The sequence below is a fragment of the Podarcis filfolensis genome, assembly GCF_964270895.1.
Source record: "Podarcis filfolensis genome assembly, chromosome: 6".
Taxonomy (NCBI): Eukaryota; Metazoa; Chordata; class Lepidosauria; order Squamata; family Lacertidae; genus Podarcis; species Podarcis filfolensis.
In genome coordinates, this window is record NC_139609.1 from 22,372,982 (window position 1) to 22,400,651 (window position 27,670).

Consider the following 27,670-nt stretch of genomic DNA (forward strand, 5'->3'; position numbering starts at 1 on the left):
ATGAAAGCATGATCAGCATTGTAAGTTTATCATTGTGTTTGTCCTAAACAGGATAAAGGCACCCCTTACAGGGGATGCTAAAGTGGAAATCATTCCCCATAGTCCTTGACTTGTCATTCTATGAGAGAGAGAGAGAATTGGATAGGTACTGTTCTTTATATGACTGGTCACAATGTTTGGGTCATACTTAATCCAGCAAATAGAATCTATTACAGGTAATGCCTTTATATTTTAATCGTTATTGCCACCTTGTGGCAAAATCAAATTCTGCCTCATGGGTAATTTAGTGCATTGGCCCCACAGCCTTACAAACCCATATCCTCCAACATTTCTCTGATGAAAATAGGGATGTCCTATTCCATCACCACCACCACCATCATCGTCTTATTATTTATACCCCACCCAGCTGACTGGGTTGCTCCAGACACTCTGGGTGGCTTCCAACATACATAAAACATAATAAAACATCAAACATTTTTTAAAAACTTCCCTATACAGGGCTGCCTTCAGGTATCTTCTAAAGGTTGCATCGTTACTTGTTTCCTTGGCTCGGGGGTCACATAACTCCATACCCTCCAACATTTCTCTGATGAAAATAGGGATGTCCTAAAGAAAAGGGAGATATTCCAGGATAAAATCAGAAACAAGGACGGCTTCTGTAAATCCAGGACTGTCCCTGGAAAATAGAGACACTTGCAGGGTCTGCAAACCATAAATGTGATTGCTGCATCATTCAAGAATAAGGGATTATTCACTATGACTCCCAAAGCATTTGAATGATTTCTCAGAAGATTGAGGCTGTTTTATGCTAACACATGACCTCAATGAGCCACTGGTCTGGGGCGGGAGTTAAAACAAATCACCTGGGTCAGGAAGTATGGTCAGGTGATCAGAGTTCTACATATTGTGAGCAGAATCAATATGCAGCTACAAAATGGTAGCTAATTGTTGGCAACTGTCACAAGATCAGCAGCATTTTATCGAGCTGGGGGATTTCAAACTGTCTGCCTTCTGGGAATCCTCTCCACATTTACCTGCATAAAATATTTGAGAAGTCTGGAGTCTGTGCTAAAGTTCATAGCCAGTTAATTGGTCAAGTCTATTGGATCATCATCACCACCCACAACAACTAAAAGTGTGATCATGATTATGTTGAGTCAGAACAGAAGTAAATTCAGTAGAACCAACTCCCACTTAACAGGATTACAGCCTAAGAGCAATTGCACCCTCTTCTCTGGGCTACGGGGACATCAGTAATGAAGAGCAAGCTGTATTTTAGGGAAGTTTCCTGGCATCACTGATGTTCTCATTAAGGAACCAATGATAGGCTTCCAAGGAATCTCAGAGAGCTTTAAAGTCACTATGATGTATGAATGCCAGGATGATGTGTCCTCTCCCTTTTCTACTGCAACAGCCTAAGTAGTGAAGTGATAACAGACTCAAACTTGCCCCAAATATGAGTCTTCCTTCCGACCTTATGGACCACAGTCTGGTTCCATGTTCCAGCTTTTTTTGAATGCAGCAGGAGTGATGCAGATGTTGAGAACTCATAGAAGGAACACATCTGGAATATTATTTTTTAACCTAGAGAGAGAATCACCACAAGGACATTGTCTTTGTAACAGATTCCATCATGCACAGAAAAAGCTGTAGGGAACTCTGAGATGGATGGGGAAAGAGCCATCCACCTAGCTCTGGCTGATCAATGTGAAATGCTGTTCAAAAAAACATGAAAACTATAAAACAGAAGAACCTTGCATACATCACACATGTGCTGCAATCTCTGGCAAGGAAAAGCAAAACAGATAAAACAATCTCAGAACAAAGAGAAACTGCAAGGATACAGAACGGCTCTTCTTGCTTCAAGAAACGTTATGCTGACCATACCGTTTAGAATAAGCTCGTCATCTTCTGTATCTTCTGCTTTGAAATAGATATTCAAAAGTTCCTTCTTAAATGGGTTTGGCTTGCTCACTGCGTATTTTACTTGTCTATACTCTATCACCTTTCCCTTGCGCCCAAGAATCCAGATTGCAGAGTTAACCAATAAGGATTAGTTCTATTTATGCACGGATGTAAGCAAACATCTGCCCAATTCTATCTGGTTATTTTAATTTTCGTCCCCCCTGCCCTGCAACAAAGATGACCATCTGTTCTGTCATCAGCACTGATCTCGCTCTAGAAGCGAAATCAAAAGATCACCTGCCTAGCCACGCATTGTTCTCCCTTAAGCGCAAGCAAAGCTTCAGTGGCATTCATCTATAGCTGTGAGTGCTGACCTGAAAGACAAAAATGTTTAGATGGTCACAGAGCAGCCAGAGGTGCAGCTGGAGATGGGGGGGGAGGACAATTAAAATGTTTTACATGTATTCTAAATTAGAAGGTGTGGGGAGGAGGAAATACTCTGTCAAACGTTCATTCCACTCGATGAACAATAACGCCTTCATGTAAAAATGAATATTAATACAAATAAGACTACACCTCTTTTATGTAAAGTAAATGTGACAATTTCAGCATGTACATAAGCAGCTGGTCATATGTTAACATTGGTTCTGGACTCTACCATTTCAGACTAAGAGGTGGGGATGGCATGGTAGAATTCTCTCTCTGAAAACATACATAGAAAACCAGATATCAGGAATTAGGTGTCTGAGCTAGTTTTCGTCTTGAAGAGTTTTTTTCCTCTCATGAAGGAGCATTGCAAGACATGATCCCCTCAAAGTCATCTGAGGTGTTAGAGTCCTAGAAGAATTTTGCTACGCAATAATGCTGATAATCAGTGCTAATTTTCTAGAAAACGTGGTGATGGAACTCACCATGAACGCCTCCCTCATTCTCTTATAATGGCAATGGCACCCACCTGAGAGGTGCCGGAACTGATTTCCTGTGAGTCCCTACTGAAAAAAGCCCTGCTGATAACGCTGCTTTCATAGATCAGGACCGGGACCAAAACCTTTAACTATGTTGGTGAGCTTAAGAATGTAGTTTTCGATTCAATTCGAAAACTACAATATGATGGATTGAGGAAATATAAATGTAAATGTATGGGGGATGGGGAAGAAATGGTGTTTGCTTTGGTACAGTGGTACAGTGGTACCTCAGGTTAAGTGCTTAATTTGTTCCAGAGGTCCATTCTTAACCTGAAACTGTTCTTAACCTGAAGCACCACTTTAGCTAATGGGGCCTCCTGCTGCCGCCACGCCGCCAGAGCACGATTTCTGTTCTCATCCTGAAGCAAAGTTCTTAACCTGGGTTTCTGGGTTAGCAGAGTCTGTAACCTGAAGCGTATGTAACCTGAAGCGTATGTAACCTGAGGTACCACTGTATTGTAATGTAATATGTGAAAACCAATTGAAAAAATTGCAAAAAAAAACAAACGAATTTAGTTTTCGGTGGGCTGGTTCACACATGCACATTCATTGAGTGAGGTGTCACGCAATGACCAGATATGTGGCTTTGCTATCTCAAGTTAATCCCAACAGGACACATTTATTTTTAGCACCTACTGTCATCTCCTCTACAATATGAGATGAGAGATCTCTCCTCGCTTGATCAATTAACACTGAATAACTCTTAGCCGTATGTGTGAACTGCTTCCATTAAAAAAGTATTCTCTCCGTGTATTTTTGCTGCTGCATTTCTGCGCAGCAAAAAAAGATAATTGCCAGTAAGCTGTAGATCTCTACATAAGCACCAACATATTTAACATTTTTTTGTTGTTGTTGTTGTTGTTGTTATATTATTATTATTATTATTATTATTATTATTATTATTATTATTTATTATTTACAAAGCACCCTTCAAGGATTACACAGCCCTCTCTCTGCAGATGGATAATGGGCAAGTGGCTGTTAATCTCAGTTCCCTCTATCTCACAGCTCCCTCTGCTGCAGCCAGGTGGAATAGCTGCTAACAGGTGAGTTATTGGCACAATGCAGCAGCAAAACCCTCCTGTGCAGTTTCATATTTTCTAATACGCTGGCATAGTCACTGCCACACGTTTTTCCAGGGTAGATTTTATTTATATATCTTAAAATTTCTCTTCTACCATTTCTCCAGTACAAGGGCAACTTACAACAATAGAAAAATCAGAGAACATCACAGAGAACAATAAAAATGCATTGAATTTAAGGTTCTCACAAGAGTTTAGAACAGTGGTTCTCAAACTTTTTTTCTCTGGGCCACACTTTCAGAATAAAAATTTGCTCACACTGCACCGATTTTTTAATTGACAAGAAATGTATTGGAAAACAAAGAGAAGCAACTCCTAGTCGTGCTTGATTTATAACACAAAACACGACTACTTTATAACATGATCATGAGGCATCCAGAAAATGTAAAACAATGCAGCTTCTGTACATAATAACATGAATCATTCCTCCGCCCCCAAAAAATTGATTGACCTTGAATCTTCCTACCACACTCCCTGCTTCTGATTTGATCCTGGAATGTCCCTATTTCCCCCACTAGTGCCACTGCTAAACTGGGAGAGGCAGCTGAGCTGACACTTGTCTTTAGCAGTGACAGCTGTAAGGGAGCATTCTGTTGCTTCTCCATGGCCGCTGCTGCCAGCATCCTCTGTTGGGCAGCTCGTAGCAGCTGCTGGAGAGTGGGCAAGGAGGAAGACAGGTTGCAGTGGGAATGTAAAAAGGTGAAATGCTTCTGGGAGATGATATATAACAAGTTGAAAAAAATGTTGAATTATACATTTATAAAGAAACCAGAAGCATTTCTCTTGGGTATTGTTGGAAATGAACTAAATAGAAAGGAATGTAAGCTTTTTCTATATGCAGTAACAGCAGCAAGAATACTATTGGCCCAAAAATGGAGGCAAGAAGAATTACCAACGATGGAAGAATGGAGGATGAAATTAATGGACTATGCGGAACTTGACAAACTAACGGGAAGGATCCGAAACCGCTGGGACTAGAAATTTACCAAAGACTGGAGTAAATATACGGATTATTTGAAAAGTATTTGTGATGACCAGATAACGTTTGTAGGTTTGCAAGAAGTTCTGTGAGGAATAATATTAGAAATATTGTAAAAATGGAGAAGGAGAGATGATATGTTAAGAGATGTAAAGGCAATATTAAGTTAGGAAATGCATAAGAAGTGATTAAGACGGAGGATTATCAGAGGTGCTGATGGAAGTTCAATTAGAATGTATTTGTGATAAATTGTGTGGTATGTTTTATAATTTTGTATGTTAAAAACCAATAAAAATATTTATAAAAAAAAGGAGGAAGACAGGTTGCTACTGTTGCGGCCGAGCCTCGCACAATGTGCCGGTTCTGAGACAGGTGCACCCTGGGTGGGAAGAAAGGGGGAGCGGAGTGGAGTGCCAGGAGTCTTGATTTTTTGAATTAAAAAATGGGATTAGGGGGTTTTCTCAGGATGGTGGTGTGTGTGTTGTGTTCCATTAGCGTAGTGCTGGTGGCCCATCCCTTCTTCTGAAAAGAAATACTCTGGGAAGGTACAAAAATTGGGGGCCAAGGAGGGTGAGTTGTAGAGGAGTGAGAAATGTCCCTCTTTTCATCTGAGGAATGTTGAAGGGTATCCTAGTGCTGACCCTGTATTATTTGCCAATTCTCTTAAGGCGCTGGTATTTATATTTCATTTGTCACAAGGAGATTTGTGTTCTGCTACATTTTTCTTTGGAACAGAAACCCAAGGAACTATTCATTATGTCAAGTAATCCATTCCCTGTTCAAGTCGGTGACTGAACTCCCATTGACTTGAATCCATCTGGGTTGCAAGCACCCTCACTTTTGTCTTCCTAAAGAGTTTGGCTCCGTGTGCCTATATTTAGTTTATGTCACACTGTCAGAGATCTTCTGTCTGGAAGAGACTGCCTGGGCTATCCAGACTGTTCTGTTATTACAAGCTTATCATTTCTTCTAATCTCTTAAGTGTCTTATTTTGTCATCCTGAGAACATTGTGGTTGGCACCTCTGTAACCTTCCTCCTTTGACAAACTAGTCTAGTGGGTAATATGCCTTAAAAACAGGATTTTTCCACTTCTGGCGTTCAAGTTAAATTTGCAGTGGTTATATTACACTTCATTAATCTTAAACCCCCTTATCGCTTCCTTGTTACTCTTCGTATTTGAGCAAATGTGTATATTGTGCAAAAACATTTATCACAGCCAACCAGCAGGCAGGAGACTGGATGTAAGGGTGGGTTAAATTAAGTGTTCTTTCTCAGGAAGAATGGGCCGTTGTTTTGGTTCTATCTTCTTGCTTTTGGAACTGGATCAATTGAAGGGCAGCTCTCGCATCAGCAGAGAGAAAGAGTTCTAGCTTCAGTAACATAATTTAAGAGTATTGCAGTAATAATTATAATCTGGGCTTTTTTTCAGCTGGAACTCTCTGGAACTCAGTTCCGGCACCTCTCAGGTGAGCGTCATTGCCATTCTGTGAGACCGAGGGAGGTGTTCATGGTGAGTTCCAGCACCTCTTTTTCTAGAAAAATGGCACTGATTATAATCTCGTTCTGTAAGGTAAAGGGACCCCTGACCATTAGGTCCAGTCGTGACCAACTCTGGGGTTCCGGCGCTCATCTCGCTTTATGAGCCGAGGGAGCCGGCGTACAGTTTCCGGGTCATGTGGCCAGCATGACTAAGCCGCTTCTGGCGAATCAGAGCAGCGCACAGAAACGCCGTTTACCTTCCCGCCAGAGCGGTACCTATTTATCTACTTGTACTTTGACGTGCTTTCGAACTGCTAGGTGGGCAGGAGCTGGGACCAAGCAACAGGAGCTCACTCCGTCGCGGGGATTCGAACCACCAACCTTTTGACCGGCAAGTCGTAGGCTCTGTGGTTTAACCCACAGAGCCACCTGCGTCCCATCTTGTTCTGTAGAGGCAAACAAATCAGTTTCTACCTCACCATTTGTTAGATGGCACAATTCCAAAGGAGGGAAATATCCCCATGACTCTTAGCACCCATTGCAGCAGCATTGACACCTAAAGGTTGTGGAGAGGACAAGCTTGCATCACCCTGTGCTTCCATCAGTCACCACTGGAGCTGGAAAGAAGTGGGAGCAACAAACAGTGCAGCTACCTGGATGAGAAGCCCTGCTTCCTAAATCCGTAGGGGCTGGTCCATTAGAATAAATGGAGCCCTGTCCCACCAACCCCAGTCTGTCCTCAGCCAACCCTCCACCTGCAATTGCCTTCTTGCTGACATCCAGCCCAGGCGGTGGCCCTGCCTGTCAGCTTCCCCTTCCTTTGTCTTAGTTCTAGTAACAGATAGGTAGCCGTGTTGGTCTGCCATGGTCGAAACAAAATTAAAAAAATTCCTTCCAGTAGCCCCTTAGAGACCAACTAAGTTTGTTATTGGTTTGAGCTTTCGTGTGCATGCACACTTCTTCAGATACACGTCTTAGTGTTACCCCTTGTAGAACTCAGCAGGGAGGAGGATATGGGTGAAGGCGAGCATTAGATAGATGGCTCTGGCCCCTCCTTGTGTTGTCTGCTTTCCACCCCACCAGACCCAAATGGGCACCAGCCACTATTGCTGCCCATGAATGAAAACGCCAAGTGTTGCACACACCTGGTGGAACTGCTACCAGCAGTTCACTGCTGTAAAGAATAACCCTAGAGCAGTGGTTCTCAACCTTGGGTCCCCAGATGTTTTTGGCCTACAACTCCCATGATCCCTAGCTCACAGGACCAGTGGTCAGGGATGATAGGAGTTGTAGGCCAAAAACATCTGGAGACCCAAGGTTGAGAAAGGCTGCCCTAGAGGGAACCTTACCTTGATGGTAAATTCTAACCTTGGGGTTGGAACAAGGAGAATCCCTGCCTCTATTGAAGGAGGGGTTAATCCCTTCAATGCAGTGGCATGAAGGATGTGCCGTACAATTATCACAGAGCAGGGCTGCACTGCTGGCTATGCTCCTACATGTGAACACTCATGCGTTGGTGTGGAGTAGACATCTCGACAGGGAAGCGGGTGGTGCTGTGGGTTAAACCACAGAGCCTAGGACTTGCCAATCAGAAGGTCGGCAGTTCAAATCCCCACGACGGGGTGAGCTCCCGTTGTTTGGTCCCTGCTCCTGCCAACCTAGCAGTTCGAAAGCATGTCAAAGTGCAAGTAGATAAATAGGTACCGCTCCAGCAGGAAGGTAAACGGCGTTTCCGTGTGCTGCTCTGGTTCGCCAGAAGCGGCTTAGTCATGCTGGCCACATGACCCGGAAGCTGTAAGCTGGCTCCCTCAGCCAATAAAGCAAGATGAGCACCGCAACCCCAGAGTCGGCCACGGCTGGACCTAATGGTCAGGGGTCCCTTTACCTTTACTTTTAGACATCTCGACTGCACTAGACTAGGCGTGAGCAGCTGCTTCTATGCAGCCAGCAGTCACAGTCAACTGGCTTCACCCCAGCATTGACCACGCTCTTGGCCCCACCCCCTGGGGACCCATGCAGAAGTCTAAACTGCCTGCTACTAAGAACAGCCTCATGGAGACCGATAATATTCCTTGGGCAATATACGTGGGCTAAATCCACAACAAAGTACTCTTTGCCGTTAACTTGTGCAACCTGAGCTGGATGCTGGCTTTCTTGAGCAGCTTCTTGTGAAAAGATTTCTTTATTTTTACAGGCCTGAGGAAGGGACCAGACATCAGAATCATTCTAGTGTGCATGTGAACACACTAACAAAATGTTCAAAAGGCATCCCTGACAACTCCCCCAATGGCAAAATAGGGACAGAGGGTTTTTGTTTACAAGAGACAAGTAGAAAGGAGAAAGGTAAATAGGAATAGTTGGGTATTTATTTTACAATTGTAATTTTATTGGTGCAGGTATCTGGGGAGCACCTAGATTTTTAAGTGCCAGATTCTTTCCTTTTTTCAGATCTGGATTTTGGTAGTGTGTATTGCAGCATGATAAGATTTGCCGTGTATGGAATGGAATTGAAATAGATAGCTTGGGCTCTTCAGCCTCATTGAAATGCTCAGCAAACTGTCGGCGAGGAAGTGGTTTGCACCACAGTTTATAACAACTTCAAAAGATTTGTGGTTGTGCTCTGATTGCATCCCATTATACTTAATATAACCTTCAGAATTACTTTTTACCATTACTCTGGACAATTTTAGGTGCAGAGAAAAGTGGCTCATTCAGATACAGTATGCTAATATTACATATCTCCGCATTTGAGATATTCAAACAAGCCATTTCACATATAAAGTGAAAATTGCAGCAAGTATTTATTAAATATCAAGGCTTAGTTTACGGGATGCTCAAGTTGGGACAATTTCGCTGAAGAAGATGTGCAAGGAAATAGAAGGATGCCTTAATAAAGGGATGTTGAAATAGCAGTAGAGTTAGTCAAGCTACAGTCATAGGGCACCTTATCTAATAATACCTTTGACCTGTGGAGAAAAGGGAAATGAAGGATTATGTGATAGCCAACACCCTTCTTAGACTTCATCTATGCTTAAAAACAGAGGCCTTCACTGGGGACGTACAGTGGTACCTCAGGTTAAGTACTTAATTTGTTCTAGAGGTCTGTTCTTAACCTGAAACTGTTCTTAACCTGAAGCACCACTTTAGCTCATGGGGCCTCCTGCTGCCACTGCGCCACCAGAGTATGATTTCTGTTCTCATCCTGAAGCAAAGTTCTTAACCCGAAGTAATATTTCTGGGTTAGCGGAGTCTGTAACCTGAAGCGTACCAGAGGTACCACTGTACTGTTTACATGCCACCCCAATCTCCACATGGTGAGAGACTACAAGGGTGTATACATTTATGGTTAGGTTTCCTTGGAGAGACTGTGATGTCTTCGGGATATATGGTTATATTTCCACAAGTATACAGCTTGAACGTAAGATGAATGGCTCACCATGTTAACACCCCACAGATCTTGCTTCTCTATTGAGGGGAGCCCTGGCCTCTAGGGCAGAGCAAGCATGTCCCCATGTCTCCAGCTTCCATGCTCCTTCCAATTTCGCTCACATGCAGCTCTGGCTGTTGTCCTATCTACTATCAACCTGTGGGTCCTCAGATCTTGTTGGACTACAACTCCCATCATCCCTGAGCTCTGGCCTTGTTAGCTAGGGGTGACGGGGTGTAGTTCAACAACATCTGGGGACCCACAGGTTGAGAAAGGCTGTACTAGATGGAGAAGCAGCAGTAGCTGCCACCACTTACCGTTTTACTTGCTTGGACACTCAGCATGGGGTGGCAGGAGAAGAGAGGTGGCAGCAGATGCTGTGGCATGCTTGCTGGGCTGTCCTGCCCTGACAGTGCAGGGCCCATAGAGGCAGGGACGGACTTTGATAATATAGCACCCTGAGCCAGGACAAAGTTTGGCATCCCTCCCAATTTTGAGACGCGGGTGGCACAGTGGGTTAAACCACAGAGCCTAGGACTTGCCGATCAGAAGGTTGGCGGTTCGAATCCCCGTGACGGGGTGAGCTCCCGTTGCTCGGTCCCTGCTCCTGCCCACCTAGCAGTTTGAAAGCACGTCAAAGTGCAAGTTGATAAATAGGTACCGCTCCAGCGGGAAGGTAAATGATGTTTCCGTGCGCTGCTCTGGTTCGCCAGAAGCGGCTTAGTCATGCTGGCCACATGACCCGGAAGCTGTATGCCGGCTCCCTCGGCCAATAAAGCGAGATGAGTGACGCAGCCCCAGAGTCGGCCACGACTGGACCTATTGGTCAGGGGTCTCTTTACCTTTACCCTTATAAATATAGGGTTTTAAATTATTGTTATTTTGTACCCCCTCAGCTCCTGTGCAGGGAAGCCGCCTGCAATGCTCTAAATCCTGCACTGCTTAGAGTGGGTGGGGGCACCTGAGCGGAGGTCCAGTTCCTCACATTTTGAGAGTTCTGGGTGTTCCTTGCCTGAGGGTCTCCTGGAGCTGGTATTGCAATGGAAAGAGAATTCAATTGAAAGGAGTTCTTTCCAGTCCTCACATGAGCATAAGCGGAGTATGTAACAACATTCTTATTTTAGTTCTGGGTTTGCTTGTTTTTCAGTGCTTATGAAGGATGAAATTTCCTAACATACTCAAAATTCCCTGCTGACATAAACCAACAGGAGATACAATCATTCTATTATCTAGCTGTTGGCCATACTAAAAATGGAATGCTGTTTCCATTAGCTCACCTGTTCTATATTCAAATGGTTCAGATTCAATCCTTGGTGTGTCCAGGTAGGTCTGGGAGGAACCCTTACCTAAAACTCTCCTATGACAGGTGGATCAATAGTTTGATTTAGTAAATGGCAGCTGCCACCTCTGTACCGACTTACTTTCCAATGTTGCTTCTTTGGAGCTATATTATTTATTATTATATTGTTCATTATTGTATTATTAGGTAAGCTTCTATCTATCAGTCCTAGAGAGCTCATAAAGAAGTAGTAAGGGGAGAGGGGAAGCTTTTTTCCCCACCTCTATCCTGCAAGTATATTTTGTACATAATCACATGATTTCCATTTGTGAAGGAAAAATAATTCTTCCAATCTTGGTAAAGCGACCCGAAACGCAATACCTCAAACAAAAATTGCTTTGGCAGTCTCGTACTCTGCATCCAAATCTCCCATTCCTGTTCTCTTGAAGGGAAAACAGGTGAAAATAATTCTCAGAAACTTAGATATAGGTGACACCTGTAAAATTAAATAAGAAGATTAATGGCTCTATTTCTTCAGGCTGTTGGGAAACCAGCCAGGGAAGCAGAACATTCATCCCTATGTGGTGCCATTGTCCTCATACTACCTGAATATTGGCTGAAGCCCAACAGGGTAATTTTAAACAGCACGGATCTAGTGCCTCCATTTGCTTCAGAAGTTTCTCTAGTAGTTAGGAGTGCTTCTTGAAAATTCCAGTAATTGGTTTTGACAAAGACTTATGGCTTATATAATCCTCCTGCAAATAATATTATTGCTGGAGCATAGAAATACAATTCTCCTCTCGTTGAAGCTAAGCAATTACAAAGAATGTGATAAATTTTTAGAGTGGGAAAGTTGTCCTTTAAAAAGAGGAAGAAAAAGAAATAGCAGTGGTGAAATATCTGCAGTGTGGGGTCAGCCTGTGTGAATGCTCCATTTAGACCAGTATTCCGCACGGAAATACAGCACCTATTAATTATAATTTTGCTGGCATCAATGAAGGGGTGAATGAATGCAGAGTGCAGTTAATTCCAGAGCATAGCAGCAGCTTTGCTAGAAAATCTTGTAAAACTGAACCATGTTTCAGGCCAAACTAGACTTGGCACAGGATAGCCATGATTGGATCACTTCACACCGTCCACTTTTGCTAAGACTAGCTCCTGGATCAAGGTAATGAGGTAGAGGGAAGTCTTCCCTGCTTCCACATGCTCTGATTCATATATATACAGTGGTACCTCTGGTTGCAAATGGGATCCATTCTGGATGCCTGTTTGCAACATGAGCAGAACGCAACCCGCGTCTGCGCGTGCGCGGGTCGCAATTTGCCGCTTCTGCACATGCATGTGACGTCATTTTGCGCGTCTGTCCATGCGCTAGCGGTGAAACCCAGAAGTAACCTTTTCTGGTACTTCTGGGTCACCGAGGGACACAACCTGAAAACGCTCAACCTGAAGCAAACGTAACATGAGGTATGACTGTACTGGAATTTTTTTAAAAAATAAAATAAATATTGGCCCAATTTATTTGGTCCTGCTAAATTTGCATGATTGTTTCCTCCAGCCTCCTACGACACTCTGTGGTGCAGCTGAAGTTCCTTTTTCTCTAACAAAGAGCTGGCAGTTCCCTTTGCAATTGCAGCTATTTGCAAATCTTACCTGGGGATCTCTGCAGGTTCCTGCTTCCATCAAGTGATCCAGAAGGGAATTGCCTCTGTTCTACTGTTTGAGCTCTATCTTATCATGTATCATGTATTGGCCTTTTTATGTCAGCTATTTGTCAACAATAGTATTTATTTATTCTTTCTTATCAGCTACCTAATTGCTCTGCAGTGCTGTCTGTCGGTCACTCTGTTGTCACTGTCACCAGGGTGCCTTGTTTTGTCATGTCAGCTATCAAGAAGGGAACTCAAGGATCACTTGTAGATAGGTGGGAAGGGAAGCTGTGCCTTGAATTCAGCAAGATTAAAACTCTGTGGCTGAGCTAGACAGAAAGGGAAGATGTCTGGAAGATTTTGGAGATAACATGTATGGGACTCCTGCAGATGTGGGGTTGTTGTTTTTTCAATGTTTAAGAAAAGTTTAAGAAAAAAAGTTTAAGAAAAGACTCGAGAGTATACCCTACACAAATCCAGAGTGGAGTCCATAACATAGCTGTCAACTTTTCCCTTTTCCTAAAAATTATGATATATGTAAACTGCTAAAGATGAGGTAAAATGAAAATCAGATAGCGGGGACTTGGGGAAGCCCACCTAACAATGTTTAGAAAAAATAAGGATAAGACAAGAATTTGTTTGTATTGTTTGTTTTTTCTGTTTGTGTTGTTTAGCTGTGTTATAAAATGAATTTAAAAATTTGGGGGGGGGGACCTCTTCCCTTTTCTTGCAAGGAATCCTATTTGGAATAAGGGAATTTCCCTTAAAAAAAAGGAAATGTTGACAGCTATGGTCCATAAGATGATTGGATGGCACCTTGTATGTCTCCTTCTGGTAACTCCTGCAGCCAAGCTGGTGCTGAACGTATCGCTCTGCTTTCCTTTGGACCACATCAGTGAGTCTGAGAGGCGGATCTTGCCATCTGTGCAGCCCAGGACCTCCATACACACTGTCCAGGCATCCTCCCCAGGGAAGTCACTTCAGTGCTGCTAATGCTGTATCTTGAGACAGACAGGTGCCTACAACAAAGTTTATTGCTACTGATAGGGAGTGATCATTCCCAGAAATTGGGAAACTTATGCAGAGAATGGCTGTGGGAATGTGGTTTGGCATGTGATATAATTTTACTTCTGAAAGTAAGCAGGTTTGGCCCTGTAAACTGCCAGGTTGGGGAAACTACCTGGAACACATGTAAATTGTTATTGACACTCTGGCAGTGTCCACACTCTTACACTGAATTTCAAGTGCTGGGTTTTTCATCCAAGTTCATGTGGCATTATCCAAAATGCATATGTTTCTGTACTTTGTTACAGAATGTATGGTTTCACAAACCAGCTGCACACCAATTGGTTCCTGGTGTGTACACAAACGGAAATGATTGAAGCCATGCTGATGTGAACAACTGACAGTGGGAGAGCTATGAAACACACGGAGGAGTGGGGAGACAACTGAGCTACAGTCTTCAGAGTGGTTTGGCAATCAATCCCTTTTCCCAGGACACCCTGGTAATTGCAGCTGCATGAGGGGAAGCCCCGTTCCGTTCTCAATGAGCACGAGACGACTTTGACCAGTGGTACTGTGGCCCATATATTGCAGCAAAATACTGGGCAAGGTTTTGCCCAGTATCCTCGCTCTGTGATGGGCTCATGGGAAAAAGCTATCCCATGAGCCCTTGCTGCATAGAGGACAGGGAAGCCTATATAAGGCTGGTTCTCCTGCCGCTCACAGCCATTTTGCTTTGAGAGTTTCCCGCCTGCCCACTGCCAGGTTAGAACCTTCACTGAGCAGTTTTGGGTCGCTGGTTGACAGAACCAGAAATGATTTTTTCTCTTTCAACCTGATTGGCACTTGGTTGGGGGGGGGGGTTTGCCTTTCTCTCAGTGAAATTATGGCCTTCCTTTGTTAGGCAGAAGAACATGGTTTGTATGAGGGCAGAAATGGCATTGGTCAGGATCAACATAATATGGGGGAGCCCATAAGGGGTCTGAGGGGAGGAATGACCATAGCAAACCCAAGCGTGGGTTCAGTATCTGCCTGTTTGGAATCTGCACCCTGGTCACCCAGTGAGGCCTTGGTTGGTTGGCTTGCACCACGGCAAGGTTCAACACTAGCCAACTCCCATGGCACTGGTTTGGAGTGGCCCAAACCCAGCAGATCCATTCCATCAACATGGGGCTCGTGGAATGATGAACTGATCCTGGGACCCAATGCCATGCCAACCCTTGCGCTGCCTGCTGCTGTCAACAAAGATTTGGCCTGATTTTATTCCGTCACTGTTGTACAGCCTGGTTATTTTGCTGCTCTCATGGGTCACATAATGCACCTGCCCGAGCAATAGAGGTCTCCTAACAACTTTCAGCCGCCCTAACGAAATACAGGATTCTTTGGGGAAGCCATGACTGCTTAAAGTGGTGTGATACTGCTTTTAATATATTGTGGGACCTTACTCTATTTTTGTAATCCTATACCAAAACTTACTGTCTTGTTGCTAATTTTCCCTCTAAGAAAACTTGACTTTTGCCATGGCATACTGTGAATTTTGTTGACTCGCCTAGTGTGTATTCCTTGACTGTACACATAGATTCATAAAAGGTAAAGGTAAAGGGACCCCTCACCATTCAGTCCAGTCGTGGCCGACTCTGGGGTTGCGGCACTCATCTCGCTTTATTGGCCGAGGGAGCCGGCGGAAAGCTTCCGGGTCATGTGGCCAGCATGACTAAGCCGCTTCTGGCGAGCCAGAGCAGCACACGGAAAAGCTGTTTATCTTCCCGCTGGAGCGGTACCTATTTATCTACTTGCACTTTGACGTGCTTTCAAACTGCTAGGTTGGCAGGAGCAGGGACCGAGCAACGGGAGCTCACCCCGTCACGGGGATCCGAACTGCTGACCTTCTGATCAGCAAGTCCTAGGCTCTGTGGTTTAATCCACAGCGCCACCCGCATCCCTCCATAGAATCATAGAATTGTAGAATTGAAAGGGACCCTCAGGGTCATTTGTCAAACCCCTTGCAATGCAGGAACACTGCCCACAGCTATCCCTGTGTGAGTGGGTCAAACAAACCAACCTTGTGGTTAACAGCCAAACTCACTGACTCATTGCAGGACCTGAGGCTATGTGTAGGTAGGCAAGGACACATGGTAGCAACTGAATGGGCAAAACACCTGCAAATTTCAAGGAGAGATCTATGAATTTCAATAAGATTAGTGAAATTTCTCAGGAGGGTTGCTTTCTCAAAAGGAATAACAGTTACTCTGAATTTCCCAGTTGTCTGGGGAACTGGGAACACAAAGCAATGTTTTTGCCCATGGAAAAGGAGCATAGGTGCCTCGGAACAATACACTCACTACCAGTAGAGTGATAGGCTAGTCTATGAATCTTGATCTATTTAATAAATAATCCAGTTTGTTTATTTCACTGCTTATACTTAAATGAAGGATAGCAAGCCATTTCTGCGATGCACCATTGGTTTCAATATCAGCTGTGCTAGGGTGGGGGAACCACACAATTACCTTCCTTTGCCACATAGGAGAAGGTTATTAATCTGGTCAGTTTAATGATTCTTCTGTCTCGCATTGGTTGTAATGTATTATAGCTCTTGAAATTCAATGTGTAAATTAGAGTACAATCTAAACAGCTGAAACCCAATCGATGGATTCACTGTAGGCAGCCGGCAGTGAGCGGTATTGTTCTTTAACTCAAGCCATAATTATCTGAATGTCAGAGATCTCTTAATCTTGGGTTTACCTTGCTCGTGTCAGGGTATGATGCTTGTTTACCACTGGAGTTCCTTGCCCCCAAACCATTCAAAGCTGTTGCAAGGAATTGTTTTACACACACACACACACTGTAGAAATATTGCAAAGATTAATATTCTAAACTGAAATTACTGTAGTGTGGCAATATTTTCCCAAGAATATGAGCTGCCTATTTTTAAAGAAAAGAGACAAGGCCTTTAATAGCAAACAACTGAGGCTCGCTCACACTTTGCAGGGAACACAGGTTCAAAATATCTCTACAGATTTACAAGTGTTTATGTGAGAGAGTATACCCTTCTTGATTTGTGCAGCTCAGCTGTTGTGTACATAGGTACACAAACTGTGCACACATTTAGCATGCGGTGGTGTTTGCACACTATTTTGTAAAGGTAAAGGTAAAGGGACCCCTGACCATTAGGTCCAGTCATGGCCGACACTCGGGTTGAGGCACTCATCTCGCTTTATTGGCCGAGGGAGCCGGCATACAGCTTCCGGGTCATGTGGCCAGCATGACTAAGCCGCTTCTGGCGAACCAGAGCAGCGCACAGAAACACTGTTTACCTTCCTGCCGGAGCGGTACCTATTTATCTACTTGCACTTTGACATGCTTTCGAACAGCTAGGTGGGCAGGAGCTGGGACTGAGCTACGCTCACCCCATCGCGGGGATTCGAACCGCCGACCTTCTGATCGGCAAGTCCTAGGCTCTGTGGTTTAACCCACAGCTGCATGCTAATTGTCTGTAGCTGTGTTCAGCTGCTTGACCATCATCCTTGCCACTTTTCAAAGCGGACATAGATGTGGACCAAAGTGTTGGTTACTGGCCAGTCTGGCATCAGTCCAAACCCTCAAACATTTCTCTGATGAAAATAGGGACATCCCATTCCATAATGATAGTTTTACTATTTATACCCCACACATCTTACTGGGTTGCCCCAGCCACTCTGGGCAGCTTCCAACATATATTAAAAAGATAATAAACCATTAAACATTTTTTTAAAAGCTTCCCTATACAGGATTGCCTTCACAAGGCTTGGGTGTCAGATAACTCCATACCCTCCAACATTTCTCCAGTGAAAATCTGGACATCCTAAGGAAAAGCGGGACATTCTGGGATCAAATCAGAAACTGGGACGGCTTCTCTAAATCAGGGGTGTCCCTGGGAAATAGAGACACTTGGAGGGTCTGTCAGTCTGGCACCTGCTACGGCCATCCCCTAATTCACACCATACATTTCAAGAACTAGGGTACCACTTTAAACAGTCATGGCTTCTCCCAAAGGATTCTGGGAGCTATAGGATGCTGAGAGTTGTTAGGAGGCTGCTATTAGTCTCCCAGAGATACAGTTTCCAGAGTTCCCTGTGAAGAGAGATAGATTGTTAAACCACTCTGGGAACTGCTGCTTTTGTGAAACAGGCTTCCCAGGTAGATAGAATCGTACATTATAGATATAGATAGAAGGGACCCTGAAAAGGTTACCTAGTTCAACCCCCTGCCAATGCAAGAAATCTACTTCTGCAGCTTCCTTGATAGGTGGCCATCCAGACTTCACTTAAAAACCCTCCTTGATATGCTCTGCTTAAAAAACTCTAACAAGGAGAGTCTTACAATCTATCACTCATGAATTTCTCCCCCCAGCCCTTTGTATTTTGAGCCCATTGGTTGCAATGATGTTGTCTATTGGTTTGAAATGTGCATTGCTTAGAGATTTATTTATTTTTATGTGTGTGTCTAAGTATAGAAGCTGTCGGCATGTGCCCACACCCCAGAAACAGCTTGGAGTCTCAAACCCTTGAAGACATGTGAAGACAGGCTCCCAGTGGATTGAGCAGATGAAACCAGTTTTGGGGCCAATGGTCAAGAAGGTGGCTATTGCACATGCTTCAAAGGGAAGTGTGGAGCAGATAGGGCTCATCCACTTGGGAGAGTAGCCCATCTAGGAGGAGGAAACTCTGACTCTAAACCACCACTGCCTTGTGGGATAGCTTCAGGAGAAGAAAAGGCTAAGGAGGAAAGCCTACACAAATCCAGAGTGGAGTCTCTAAGATGGTTGGATGGCACCTTGTCCACATCCTTCTGGCAATTCTTGCAGCCAGATTGGTGCCAAATGTATTGCTCTGCTTTCCTTTGGACCACATCAGCGAGGTCCAGGTTGGAGGCAGGGGACCTTGTCATCTGGGCAACCCAGGACCTCCATACACACTGCCCAGGCTTTCACCCCAGGGAAGTCACTTTGGTGCTGTTACGCAGCTGCTTGGCTTCACCCCCCCCCCCGGAGGTGCACTCCATTGTCTCTTCAGACAAACGGATGCCCACAACAAACGAATAAACTTTTGTTCAGGGAGATTAGTCGTCTCTGGCTATTTCATTCATTCTGATTTGTTTGTGAGGAGTTCAGAGGATATTGCATCAACACAAGGGTTATCATACACTTTTCAGTGCATTTTCCCACCGTTTTCCTTATCGCCCAAAGTCTTGGGAAAGTGGTTTTGTTGTGCAAGCAAGACCTCCCAATCACCCATAATTGTGCAACTTGAAACTACTGCTATGTGATTGAATCCTCCCACTGGAAAACAGAGGCAGTCTGGAAGCTTTCACTGTTAAACTTGTGGTTTACTGATAAAACCCTTTGATCCTTTTCACATGTACTGCTGTCAACCCAGGTGTCCCCCAGTTTCCTCCCCAGTTGTTGACAATACTAACTTTTAGATGGTTTATTATGAAGACTTTAAAAGCCTTGTGTTTATTTATTTAGGATGATTGGCCTTTCCTTTTTATCTAATCACAGCCTGGTTTTAATTGAAGTTCTGCTGCCTGTGCTGATTGAAAAGTACAGTGGTACCTCGGGTTAAGAACTTAATGCGTTCTGGAGGTCCATTCTTAACCTGAAACTGTTTTTAACCTGAGGTACCACATTAGCTAATGGGGCCTCCCCCCGCCGCCACGCGATTTCTGTTCTCATCCTGAAGCAAAGTTCTTAACCCGAGGTACTATTTTTGGGTTAGTGGAGTCTGTAACCTGAAGCGTCTGTAACCTGAAGCATCTGTAACCCGAGGTACCACTGAAAATAAACTGAACCATTTTAGAATGTTTGGGTAGCAGAGTTGGCCCAAGACATTTTGGAAGCAGAGGCAAACCACACAAGGACACCCCACTCTGGTGAAGGTGATGGTGTGGAATAAATTTTGCTTTGTCTGGTGGGGGGCGCGGGGAATGCAATACCAGACTTCTAAAAACAACTCCAATACATGCCACTCTGCAGCCTTCCTCTATCACAAAAAGAAGCTCACAAAAATAACTTAACCTGACCTGACTAGGACATCAAACACTTAACGGGTGCTAAATTGCCCTCATCATGCCTGTCCAAAGCAGATAGTTACTCACTTACTCTGGCTGTGGAATACATTAAACCAGGGAAAATAAATATTTTTGGTCATTTCAACAGAACTGAGCACACACACACAAACCAAGGGCACACATACAAATTGCAGCCAGAACCACAACAATAAGAAGTGCTTTGGGACCAGAGGTGAGGCCTGCATCCCAATTCTATCCATGTCTATACATGCCCCAAGACAGGTTTTGACCTTATGCACTTTTATACCTGGAACCAGATTTCAGAGTAATTAGCTGGGCTTGTCATTGCACAAGGACAAACCTAGTAATTAGCTGGGCTTGTCATTGTGCCATGACAAACCTAGACAGCATCTTAAAAAACAGAGACATCACCTTGCCAACAAAGGTCTGTATAGTTAAAGCTATGGTTTTCCCAGTAGTGATGTATGGAGGGTGTAAAGAAGGCTGATCGCCGAAGAATTGATGCTTTTGAATTATGGTGCTGGAGGAGACTCTTGAGAGTCCCAAGGACTGCAAGAAGATCAAACCTATCCACTCTTAAGGAAATCAGCCCTGAGTGCTCACTGGAAGGACAGATCCTGAAGCTGAGGCTCCAATATTTTGGCCACCTCATGAGAAGAGAAGACTCCCTGGAAAAGACCCTGATGTTGGAAAAGATGGAGGGCACAAGGAGAAGTGGACGACAGAGGACGAAATGGTTGGACAGTGTTCTCGAAGCTACCAACATGAGTTTGACCAAACTGCGGGAGGCAGTGGAAGACAGGAGTGCCTGGTGTGCTCTGGTCCATGGGGTCACGAAGAGTCGGACACGACTAAACGACTAAACAACAACAACAACAGCAGCTGGGCTTACTTCTGAGTAAAGGCAGTTAAAAAAACCAAACAAACCATCCAACTATAAATCCAGAACACACTACACCCCAAGTTGCAAGCAGCTGGATTATTTCTGAGTAAATGCAGTTTTTTTAACAAGCATCGAAACACCTGTACCTCTCAGTGTGGTGAAAAGTAACTCCTTGTTGCAGCAGTGAGCACAAGACAAATGAAAGCCCGGGAATAAAGAACCAATCAGAAGAGCCAGGAGGCAGTGGCGCAGTGGCGTAGCGTGGGGGGTGCAGGGGGGGCCGGCCGCACCGGGCGCAACATCTGGGGGTTAGGGTTAGGGGGCGCAAATCCACGGGTTAGGGGGCGCAAATCCACGGGTTAGGGGGCGCAAATTACTTGCCTTGCCCCGGGTGCTGACAACCCACGCTACACCACTGCAGTGGCAAACCAATCAGGAGAGCCGAAAGCCAGGAGAGCACTGAAGAAGATGTGGCTTGGTCTTTTGGCTGCTTCTGGTCCAGCTGCCACTGAAGGCAGAGAAGGGTAGGCCACAGGCAACTGCCTCAGACTGCCTAATGGTAACGCTGGCCCTGTTTAGTATCTCAAAGATAAAACCCTTTATTATACCTAATTTTTAAAGCTCTCTCTCTCTCTCTCTGAGTGTGTATTACACACACACACACATCTTGGGCTGTTCACATAAATTCTAACAACAACAACAACAAAACTCAATACAGGGGGTCCAAACAAAAATGAACAAAACACAGCAGCAACCAAATACCTCAGTTTTAAAACCCAGAAGAGTCAAATATATTTGCCTAACAACTTTGGCATCCAGGCAGCCTTCTCTGGGGAGGGAATTCCCCAAATGGGGCTGTACCACTGAGACACCTTTGTCTCTGGTCACCACCTATCTTACCTCAGATGGCAGGGGATAAAGGAGAACTTCCAAAGGCAGATTGGTATGGGAGTAGATCAGTCTTGTAAATAAGGCCACCAAAATGACTAGCCTATAACTTCTTTTTAACAATCCCAGTTAGGAGCTGGCAGAGGAAGGACAGGAGCCACATTTCTATGCTCAATCTCCTGCATGGAACCTGATTCACTCACCTGCATGCAATTTTTGGTCGCTTTTGTCTACCAGGCTAGAGATTAAATTCACAGTTGGAGTAGGCATTCTTTCCCTATTTGTAAGTACTGTAAATTGTTGGCTCCAGGTTCTCTCTTTAGTCAAAAGAGAAAAATGCACACAACTATAATCGCAACTGGCAAAACCTGCAATGCTGGCAGCAGTCAGTGACAACAGCTGCAAAGCCAATGATATTTGCTTCTAAATCATGCTCTCTCTTTCCTTTCATTTGCAGCCCTGTTTTCTGTGGGGAAAATGACTGTTTCGTCCTAGATTCTAGTTCATTCAAGCAAAAGGCTACTTTGTTTTCTACCTTGGCTCAATTAAAGCACCTTATTGCAGCATTTATTTGGGAAGCAAAGCATGCAGTTTTATTTACAGCACAATTAAACACCGGTACAATTACCAAAGTGGGGGAAGAAAGCTTATCATTGATACTAAATTATTCCTAATAGACTTTGTTAGTCAGTAAATTGTTGTTAAGTGGGTATAACACTTCATTCCAATTGCCACGATATGCAGATGTTCTCCATCTTTAATGCCTGGACTGCACCAATAAAACAACCCGGGAGGGGGGGAGGGCAGGGAGCAACCAAATGAGTGACTCCCCCAAGTGTTTCGAATTTGAGCAGAACCACACTTAGTCCAAGGGACGTGGGTGGCGCTGTGGGTTAAACCACAGAGCCTAGGACTTGCCGATCAGGTCGGCGGTTCGAATCCCCACAACGGGGTGAGCTCCTGTTGCTCGGTCCCTGCTCCTGCCAACCTAGCAGTTCGAGAGCATGTCAAAGTGCAAGTAGATAAATAGGTGGGAAGGTAAATGGCGTTTCCGTGTGCTGCTCTGGTTCGCCAGAAGCGGCTTAGTCATGCTGGCCACATGCACGCCGGCTCCCTCAGCCAATAAAGCAAGATGAGTGCCGCAACCCTAGAGTCGTCTGCAACTGGACTTAATGGTCAGGGGTCCCTTTACACTTAGTCCCTGATATGTTTGTACCCTCTTTCACTCCCATCCAGCCATCCTACTCTTTATTTCCTTAAGTTTTGTGCTCTCCTGTTCCTCCATTCTTTCTTTAGGTCAGGCACTTATGTTATACAGGTGGCTTGTATACCTATTACACCAGAAATTAAATGGGCATAGTAATCAAAGATTATGCCTATGGGAGGTTGTCTCATTCTGTCTCATCATCTTTGGACTATCCTATGCCTGTTTCCCATGACACCTTGGTAATTTTAGGAATAGAGAATCCATATAGGAGCCACTATATATCATACTAGCACATCTCACAAAGTAGTTGTAAGGCTAAGATGGCGTGGGGACCATTTATGCCATATTGCTTTCCTTGGAAGAAAGGTGTGTTATAAATAAAACAATGATTGTATTCAACGTCCCCCTTCACCTTCCCAAATCTGCTCTAGAGAGTTGAGAAGAAACCCATAACATATATGGAGACACATGGGCAGCAGAGTGGGGTGGGTGGGTGGAATTCTGTTGTGCAATGTCAAGGAGCCAAGCGAAAGGTTGTTTTCTGCTGCTCCAGAGAAGCGGACACGGAGCAATGGATCCAAACTACAAGAAAGAAGATTCCACCTAAACTTTAGGAAGAACTTCCTGACAGTAAGAGCTGTTCGACAGTGGAATTTGCTGCCAAGGAGTGTGGTGGAGTCTCCTTCTTTGGAGGTCTTTAAGCAGAGGCTTGACAACCATATGTCAGGAGTGCTCTGATGGTGTTTCCTGCTTGGCAGGGGGTTGGACTCGATGGCCCTTGTGGTCTCTTCCAACTCTATGATTCTATGATTCTATGGTTCTATGAACCACAGGGCAGGCACACACACGAGAAGCACGGAATGCAATTAGCTGTTTATTAACAGAAAATAACAACAGAGCAGAATCCTCTGGTTCATATTAATCTAGCTGATGTTGCTGAAACTGACCACTAGCTCCACCTGTGTGCTGGTCCCATGGGTAGATCGAGAGGCGAGGTCCTAGTCTGGTCCAAGGTCGAAGGAGCAATATGGAGGCAGTTTGTAAAAGCTGAGGCTGGGTTCAGGCAGGAACTGGCAACCAACAATGTTGCTTCCGCAACTTGGGACTGGGGCTGGCTGGCTTTTATCTCCCCCGAGGCATAGGGCGGCCCCGGTCCTCAGGTGACTCGCCTCTCCTGGCCTGGAGGCGAGCACTCCTTCTGTGGGAACTTAGTTCCCTCCACCTCTCTGCCCTGAGCCTCTGCAGCTCAGGAGAGGCTGGAGGGTTACTGGACCCAGAGGCAACCTCAGCTTCCCCTGACGGGGCTGAGAGTGGAGCACCTGTAGGCAATGGGTCATCCATCACCTCAGAAGCCAGAGCAGACTCAGCTGATACCTGCACCTGAGGATCCAGCACAGGTGAGGACCCTTCAGGCTCATGCCCCAGCCCCGGCTCAGCTGGTTCTGGAGGCAGGGAATCCTGTGTAGGCTGGGATTCCTCAGGTTCAGCATCTTACTCTGAATCCCAGGCCATCACAACCTGCCTCTTTTAGCCTTTCATGCTGGATCCCTCCCAAGCAGATGAAGGCTGCATTGAGGGTGTGGACTTCTGCTCTGAACCTGTCTGGCCTGTTGCTCAGCAACATGCAGAACTCTCCTTGAGTGGGTTGTTAGTGGGGGTAGGAGAGCCAAAAGGACTGGGACTGTCTGCGCTCACATTGCAACTCTCAGCCTCTAACCCTGTCCTGGAAGGCCCTCCTTCTCCTGACCCTTCTTGATTACTCAACCCCCCTGTATCTAGCACCTCCCTTCTTCAGGCTGCTCCTCAGTGTCTCACCACCAGGATCTGGGACCTAAGTCACCATTTGGGGGCTCCTGGGCAGAGGGCTCCCACCACTCTTCCTTATCCAGCCAATTCCTGAGATCCATGCAGAAGGCCTTGAGGCAATGGAACAACACTGCTGGTTACAACCATTAATTCTGATTCTATGAATGCAATTAAATTCCTTCTAAACGTCTTAGAAATACAAATCAGAGTTGGATGTTCCAAATTTGCACTGATTCCTGTTTTAGGTATAAATCAGTGGAAATTTGTGAATCCAAGCAAGCTATCTTAATGGGGGCAGAAATTTGGGTAAGACTCTTCCCACCCCATCTCCATTCTCTGAGCAAGACTCTCCCCATTTAGATGACAAAGCGTTTTCTCCTTCATGGAGAGCACATGTTGCAGTGGGGACTAGCAAGACACCCATTTTTGCTGGGTGGGGAAAGAGTCGGCCGCCATTATCATTGAGCTTTGAATGTTGCCAATTTATGATTGACAGCCATACCCTGCGCACAGCGTTGAGCTTTCTCTTTTTGCTGTGCACATCGGATCACCCGCCCTCCCTCCCTATTTTCAGGTTGTTCGCTTGACCTTGTTATGCCTGTCATGGGGTCGTCTGCTTTTGGGGCATGGGCCCAGTGGGAATTTTGTCCATTTGGCTGATTGGCTGGTGCCATTTGGTTTTTGCCTACTGCGTAGCAAATCGTCACAACTTGTAAGGTTCCGGTTAGGCATTGGTTTAGGAGTTGGTTGATGGAGGGGTATGGATTGGCTGTGCCTGCCCCTCCAAAATGCTGCTGCTGCAAGGGTTTTCTGTTAAAGGAACCCAGGGGCTCACCATGCTTTTGTCCTAACCCCTGTCAAGGGGCTAGGGCCACGCAAGAGCCCTTGGGAGCATTTGGGGAGATGTGAGGCATGGTACCCAGTCCCGTCTCTCTCCCCAAAATGTTTTCCCTTTCTGACTTCGTGGGTGTACGAATGTCAGACTGTCCCTGTGTGGGGTCAGATAGTCACAACCAATGCCTAAGCAACCACTCACATTACTTGTAATTTTGATAAAGTTGTGGCCAAAATTATGCCAAAAACCTTAAAACTAAAATCCTGTGTCAACTGTGTTCTATTGGGGGTGTCTTGAGGACCTTGACATGCAACTCAATGAAAAGGAGCTAACTTGAAAGGGAGACATTTTGGTACAATGCTGCCATGACATCACTATTCCTTTTACCAACACTTAAGGTTTCCTTCGTGGATCGCTTAAATCTCTAAAACATTCTACAAGCCCAGCGTATAGTTATCATTGCCAGTAACGGATGTATACAGTACTCACCATCTGGGTGGTATAAATCAAGGCATTCTCTCACACCTACACTCAAAATTAATTATCATATCATTGATCTTCCTTCTGTTCCGGACCAGTTCTCCCAAATGCCTCCATATGTTATATGGCACAAAACAAACCAAGCTTGAACAACATCTTAATATCTCCAGGATACTGATTAATCTGGGTTATGGCATCTATAAAATTTGCTCCCACCAACGCAACCACTACAATTGCATACATCTTTCACGTGAAGTTCTTTATTTAAGCACCACTACGTTCTCACATTTCAAATCCTGCTTTCTCCATACTAAGCTTATTCCCAGCCCCATCTGCTCCTTATCTTGTCTCTTTTTAAAAAAATAAAAAATTATTTTATCCACTCGCATATGTCGCACCAAGGTGGGGAAAATAACAGGAGAAAATAAAACGAACCAAAAACAACGTTGCTGTTAGGATTCTTACTGCAGGATGCAAGAATGAAGCTTTAAAGACACAGAGTGTCTTTGCAGGGCTGACCCACCCATGAGGCAAGGTGAGGTGACTGCCTCAGGTGGCAGAATCCACAAGGGCAGCAGATTCGGCTTTCAAGGAGTGCACTGCAGTAGCAGGCAATACATTCCTTGGAGGCTAGGTTTGCTGCCTCCTCAGTAGCCCCCTACCCCATGTTTTTGCCCCCTCAAAGAATTCTGAGTACTGTAGTTCACCCATCAGAGAGTTACAATTCCCAGAAACCCTTAACAGTGCCCAGAATTCTTTGAAGGGACAAGAGCAGACCTTTTTTTCTTAAAAAATATTTAGGGGTACTCTCATTTTCCTACTCATATTGAAATACTGCCCCTCAATGAGGCCAAACTCAGATTCACAAAATGTTTAGGGGTATGTGTACCCCTGCGTCCCCCCAGAAAAAAGCACTGGACAAAAGCATGCTTCAAAAGTGCTTGAGAAGTATAGTGTGTACACAGCCAAAGTGGTTCTACAATGCTGGGGCAAAATTGGCACAAACGATCAAGATTTAGACTATTATGAGGAGTTGACTAGTATGATGTACATCCACAAAAACATGAAATATAAAAAGAATGAACATCTGTGGTGATGAATCAGTACTGGGCACTTGGCACAATGAGGAAAATGTACTCTACACATCCTGTTTTGTTCCAGGAAATGTTCCAGTTACAAAGGTTTATTTTTAAAAAAATATATTAATGTGATGATTATTCAGTTGTATGGTGAAGCCTTTGGTCATTAGTACAGGCACAGAAACATTTATATTAAGATCCAAAGCTAGCATTTCAATTATTAACCTCTAACATTGCTGGGTAGCCTTCGATTTCTCGAAAGCGTTAGAACAAATCTCACTCACATAGAGTAGGCATCAGATGCTGCTGTTGTTTTAAATCAAAACCATAGAATTTCAGAACCCTGAGGATCATCTAGCCCAGCCAGCTGCAATGCAGGAATATGCAGCTGGGATCAAACCTGCAACCTTGGTGTTATCAGCACCATGCTGTAACCAACTGAGCTACCCAGGCTCATCATTGTAGTTGCAATCTGTACACTGAGTACTTTGTACCTGTGCTTATTTGTCAGATACTATGTACCTCGTTCCAAAACAAGCTGACTGCTTCTGTGTGTCTCTCTCTCACACACACTTTCCCCCAGAATTCATACTCAAGGACAGATAGAACAAACAGACTGCAGGGTTTTCCCATCTGTCTGTTTCCTAACGAAATG

At 44.7% G+C, this 27,670-nt stretch overlaps 1 long non-coding RNA gene across 1 annotated transcript; it reads right to left on the reverse strand.

Annotated features, from left to right (window-relative positions):
• Positions 1-393: 393 nt before the first annotated feature.
• On the reverse strand, positions 394-27,462 carry LOC310765496. The gene is made up of 3 exons (XR_014549607.1): positions 27,300-27,462; positions 2,203-2,279; positions 394-606 (listed from the first exon to the last, which is right to left on the reverse strand). It is a non-coding gene; the product is annotated as an uncharacterized lncRNA (long non-coding RNA).
• Positions 27,463-27,670: the final 208 nt, after the last annotated feature.